Below are 6,284 nucleotides of genomic sequence, written 5' to 3'. Positions count from 1 at the left end.
ACTATGTTCTTCCCTTTATTATTCATATTACATGGGATATTGTGAAGATTGCCTAACTTGCGACATATGCCTTCAATGCGATTATGTCTCTAAGTCGTGCCTCGACACGTGGGAGCTATAGTCGTATCGAGGGTGTTACAAGTTGGTAATCAGAGCCTTCCCCGACCTTAGGAGCCCCATTGCTTGATCGTTTTAGCAGCCGAGTTGTGTCTAGAAAAATGTTTTGAGTCATTTAGGAATTATATATCGGAGAGTTTAGGAATTCTTATTACTTCCCAGTCTCCTCATCGCTCTGGTAAGGTATCCTGACGTAGAGTTTGACTCTTCTCTTGTCAAATTTCACTAAATTTTTTTAGGATCACGCGAGTATCTTGGAATCGTTCCGATGGCTTATGATGAGAACATTGTCTTGGTGCCTCCTGTCAGGGGTTTAGTGGAAGTGTCCCGGGGAGTTGAGCTCTGAGGTGTTGTCATCATAATTTTATCATTGCAATTCCGGAATACTTGAGATATGTTCGCCGACATCGAAAATCTCTTTTATGCAGTTCGTTGGTGAGATAACCTCGACGCCACCCAGTACTGGGGCGGGAGTTCGGGAGTATCGCCATAACTTGTATAACGGATGCTTTTCGAAGGTTGAGGTAGATGGTTTCCGAAGTTTTCTTGGTTATGTGTTGAAGGATGGATACAGCTGGATGTAGGATTTGCTAGTTTGGGCGAGATATTATGCTTCCCCTGTATCCCCAACACATGATTGCATAACCGGAAAAGTTCGGGAGTTTCATAGGTGGGAATTCTAGTAGCTCTAGTTCTTCTTCCACGGATATTGGTTTGAGATTAGGATTTCTTACTGATTATTCGTTCTTGATCCGTACCTTGTTGATTTATTTCTCTACCTTAATTCTACGTGGCTTCTCAATTTATGGACATGTGACCATTTCAAGAGGAATGCATTCATTCATTTTGTTCGGATGTGAAGACTATATGTTGCAATTTTCATTCCGTTGGATCCAGCTTCAATATTTATCTGCCAATGTGCTAATGGTGATCACCCTCTTCAGGATGGCTCCTCCAACGCGCACGACTCCGAATCCTGATCCGCCACCACCTCGACCTCCTCCAGAGGCATGGCAAGCTGTGATGGCCGCAACCAATGCAAACACTCAGCTAATCATGCAAATTCTTCAAGAGCGCAATCAAGGCAGTCAAGGGAATCAAGGCAGCAATCAGAGTCACTTTGCTACACTCAACCAGTTCCTTGCTAACGGGCCAAAGACTTTCAGCAATTGTGTTGAGGCAACCGATGCTGACGATTGGCTTGTGGATCTGTGTAAGCATTTTGAGTGCAGTAACGTCAGGCCTGAGGACTTTGTGAAGTTCGCTTCCTTCCAACTCAAAGATCAAGCTGCAGAATGGTTCCAGCAGTACAAGGATTCCAGAGGTGGATGTGTTATCACTTGGGATGATTTCCGTCGAGATTTTGGAGCTCATCATATTCTGCAGAGCGTGGTTGAAAGCAAGCGTGAGGAATTCCGCAATCTGAAGCAAGGCTCTTTGTCTGTCTATGACTACAACAAGTTGTTCTAGAAGCTCGGCCGCTTTGCCAAGCAGGACGTCCCTGATGAGAAGAGCATGATACATCAGTTCACGGGTGGTCTCAGAGAAGATATCCAGCTCGCTCTTGTCCTCTTTGAGCCCTTGAGGTACGATGAGTTCTACAACATGGCACTGAAGCAAGATGCTGCTCAGTTGAGGTGTGATGCTTCCAGGAAGCGAGTCAGAGATGTTACTCCTGCTTCCTCTATTCAAGTGACCAAGCAGCAGAAGTTTTGGCTTCCTCCTCCTCCGTCCCGTCAGTCGTATCAGCAGAAGAGCAAAGGTGGCAGTGGTTCTTCCCACCCACCCAACCCTGGCTTTCAGAACAAGACTTCGTCTCAAGCTCCAAGATCGAGTGCTCCGTATCACCGTCCTCTTTCAGAGGTCACGTGCAACAAGTGCCAACAGAAGGGTCACTATGCCAACAAGTGTCTCAACCAGAGGCGTCTTCCTCCTCCTCCTCCTGTCAGATCGGCAAGTACAGATGTGGTCAAGCATAACCCCAAGCATGCCAAGGTCAATTTGATGAATGCAGCTCAGGCAGAGGACTCGTCAGATGTGATCATGGGTAACCTTCATGTTAATGATATTCCAGCTAAAGTTCTTTTTGACACGGGTGCATCGCATTGTTTCATGTCAAAGCCATTTTTTTACCAAGAATGAGTTCATTTCTTCTCATTTGGGTAAACAAATGGATATCGTTTCTCCTGGCAAACGTTTGAGTGCTAGTCTGGAGGTGCCAGATGTTACTATCACGTTGGGCGACTACAAGTTCCTTTCTTCCCCAATGGTTCTTGGTAACTCGGATATTGATCTTATTCTCGGGATGGATTGGCTTTCTAAGCACAAGTCTCAGCTTGATTGTGCAGCCTGGCAGATTCAATTGACTCATTCGCCTGAGGATGTAATTGTCTTTGCCGCTCGGGATAATACCATTTGTCTGTTTTCTCTCAATGAGAAGGGTGAATTGGATGCCATCTCGCAAATTCCAGTCGTTTGCGAATATCAAGACGTCTTTCCAGAAGAGCTCCCAGGAATGCCTCCGCACCGGCCAGTTGAATTCGTTATTGATCTTGAGCCTGGTACGGAACCTGTGTGCAAACATCCTTACAAGCTCGGACCTGAAGAGTTGAAAGAGCTGAAGAAGCAACTCGATGAGCAAGAAAGAATGGGTCTCATCCGGCCTAGTTCTTCTCCGTGGGGTTGTGGTGTTGTTTTTGTGAAGAAGAAGGATGGAACGAACCGACTTTGTGTTGATTACCGTCCAGTGAACAAGAAGACCATCAAGAACAAATACCCACTTCCCAACATCAATGAGCTGTTCGAAGAACTCAAAGGTGCCCAAGTATTCTCCAAGCTTGATCTTCGTATGGGTTATCACCAGATTCGCATTCGTGAAGAAGATATTCCCAAGACAGCATTCAGAACAAGCTTTGGTTCATATGAATACACTGTCATCTCTTTTGGCCTCGCCAACGCTCCTCCGACGTTCTCTCGCATGATGAACTTCATCTTCAACGCCTACACCAATGACTTCGTTTTGGTCTATCTCGACAACATTCTGGTTTTCTCCAAGAACAAGGAAGATCATGCCAAGCATTTGCGTTTGGTTCTTGATAAGCTCAGGGAACATCAGTTCTATGCCAAGTTCTCCAAGTGTGAATTTTGGCTCGATGAGGTTCTTTATCTTGGTCATATCATCTCTGCCAAGGGCATTTCCGTGAATCCTGAGAAGGTGTCTGCAATTGTGAATTGGGAACCTCCTCATAACGTGAAGCAACTCCACAGTTTTCTCGGTCTCGCAAGCTATTGCCGAAGATTCGTTGAAAACTTATCTAAGATCGCGAAGCCTCTCTCAAATCTTCTTCAGAAGCACGTCAAGTACGTTTGGTCTCCAGAGTGTGATATTGCTTTCAACACTTTGAAAGAGAAGTTGATCATTGCTCCAGTTCTGACTCCGCCTGATGAATCCAAGCCGTACGAGGTCTTTTGTGATGCCTCTCTCCAAGGTCTTGGCGCAGTTTTGATGCAAGAGAAGAAATTTGTTGCTTATACATCTCGCCAGTTGAAGCCTAATGAGAAGAACTACCCCACTCATGATCTCGAGTTGGCGGCAGTTGTGCATGCTTTGTTGACTTGGAGACATCTTCTATTGGGAAGAAAAGTGGACATTTTCACTGATCTCAAGAGTCTCAAGTACATCTTCACTCAGCCTAATCTCAACCTCAGGAAAACTCGATGGGTCGAAATGATTCAAGAGTATAATCCGAGTATCGAGTATACTCCAGGCAAGGCCAATGTGATTGCTGACGCTTTGAGCAGAAAGGCTTACTGCAATAGTCTGATTCTTAAGCCTTATCAACCCGAGCTTTGTGAAGCTTTCCGCAAACTTAATCTGCAAGTTGTTCCTCAAGGTTTTCTCGTCAACCTTCAAGTCTCTCCTACCCTAGAAGACCAGATTTGCCAAGCCCAGCTTCTTGATGCTATGGTGAAAAAGGTGAAGATTGGGATTGCCAAGAGTCAGTCCAAGTACAAGTGCTACCGCCTTGATGACAAGGACACTCTCTTCTTCGAGGATCGTATTGTTGTGCCCAAAGGTGAACTTCGTAAAGTGATCATGAACGAGGCTCACAATTCTCTCCTCTCCATCCACCCTGGGAGTACGAAGATGTATCAGGACCTCAAGCAAGCTTATTGGTGGACTCGAATGAAGCGCGAGATCGCTCAATTCGTGAATGAATGTGATGTCTGCAGAAGAGTGAAGGTAGAACACCAAAGGCCAGCTGGTCTCCTCCAACCTCTTGCCATTCTAGAATGGAAGTTTGATCACATTGAAATGGACTTCGTGACTGGGTTTCCAAAGTCCAAGCGTGGCAATGATGCTATATTCGTTGTCATCGACAAACTCACCCAAGTGGCTCACTTTCTGCCTATCAAAGAGTCGATCACTGCAGCTCAATTGGCGGAACTCTATACCTCTCGTATTGTCTCTCTGCACGTTATTCCTCAAGTGATCTCTTCAGACTGTGGCAGCATCTTTACCTCCAAGTTTTGGGATTCTTTTCAGAAGGCCATGGGCACGAACATCCGCTTCAGCACTGCTTTCCATCCTCAAACAAGCGGTCAAGTCGAGCGTGTCAACCAGATTCTTGAAGATATGCTCAGGGCTTGTGTGATCTCCTTCGGCATGAAGTGGGAGGATTGTCTTCCTTATGCTGAATTTTCCTACAACAATAGTTTTCAAGCAAGTTCGGGCAAGGCCCCATTTGAAATTCTGTATGGCAGGAAGTGCCGTACCCCTCTCAACTGGTCTGAAACTGATGAACGTCAACTTTTGGGTAATGACTTAATCACAGAAGCAGAAGAAATGTGCAAAGTCATTCGAGATAACCTCAAAGCAGCCCAATCCCGCCAGAAGAGCTACTATGATAGTAGGCACCGTGATTTGGCTTTCGAGATCGGAGATCATGTTTACCTCCGCGTCTCTCCTATGAAGGGTACTCGTCGCTTCGGTATCAAAGGGAAGCTTGCCCCTAGATACGTGGGACCTTTCAAGATTGTCAGCAAGAGAGGCGACCTCGCCTATCAACTCGAGCTTCCTTCAAACTTTGCAAATGTTCATGATGTGTTCCATGTCTCTCAGCTTCGAAAGTGCTTCAAGACTCCTGACCGCACTGTCAACTTCGAGGACATTGAGCTCCAAGAAGATCTCTCTTATCGTGAGCACCCAGTTGCTATTCTTGAAGAGACTGAACGCAAGACTCTCAACAAGTCAATCAAATTTCTCAAAGTCAAGTGGTCACACCATTCCAACCGTGAAGCTACCTGGGAACGCGAGGATCACCTCCATTCTGAGTACCCGGAGTTCTTTCAGTCCTAGATCTCGGGACGAGATCCTTTCGTAGTGGTGGAGTGTTGTAACGCCCCAGATATAACTTTCCCAATTTGTACTCCAACTCTTGCCGTTTCCGGCGTTAAGTTATATTTATTTCTCGGGTTCGGGTCTTTGTCTCCGTGCGTTGTTGTCTTTGTCATGCTTCTCATATCAGGTCATCATGTGCATTGCATTTGCATACGTGTTCATCTTATGCATTCGAGCTTTTTCCCCGTTGTCCGTTTTGCATTCCGGCGCTTCGTTCTCCTCCGGTGGTCATTTCTAGCTTTCTTTCGTGTGTGGGGATTAAACATTTCCGGATTGGACCGAGACTTGCCAAGCGGCCTTGGTTTACTACCGGTAGACCGCCTGTCAAGTTTCGTATCATTTGGACTTCGTTTGATACTCCAACGGTTAACCGAGGGACCGAAAAGGCCTCGTGTGTGTTGCAGCCCAACACCCCTCCAATTTGGCCCAAAACCCACTAAACTCTGCTCCATGTCCTAGAGCGTTCGATCACGATCGCGTGGCCGAAAACCTCACCTCATTTGGACTCTCCTAGCTCCCCCTATGCCTATAAATACCCCCCCTTCGTTTTCGGATCTCTCTCTCCCCGAAACCCTAGTCTAAAAAAAACAGATCCCCGCACCGACGGACATGTCCGGAGCCTAGCCGGATACGTCCGTCGCGCCCCCTCAGCCTACCAGATGCTGCCACGTGGGCAGCGCCAACCACCGCCGCCGCCGGCCCGGGAGGCCCGATCCGGGCCCCCGCGAGCCCGTACGCGCTCCACCGCCCAACGCCGCTCGACCCC

This window comes from Triticum aestivum, chromosome 4A (genome assembly GCF_018294505.1).
Source record: "Triticum aestivum cultivar Chinese Spring chromosome 4A, IWGSC CS RefSeq v2.1, whole genome shotgun sequence".
NCBI classification, from domain to species: Eukaryota; Viridiplantae; Streptophyta; class Magnoliopsida; order Poales; family Poaceae; genus Triticum; species Triticum aestivum.
This window is presented reverse-complemented; position numbering follows the sequence as displayed.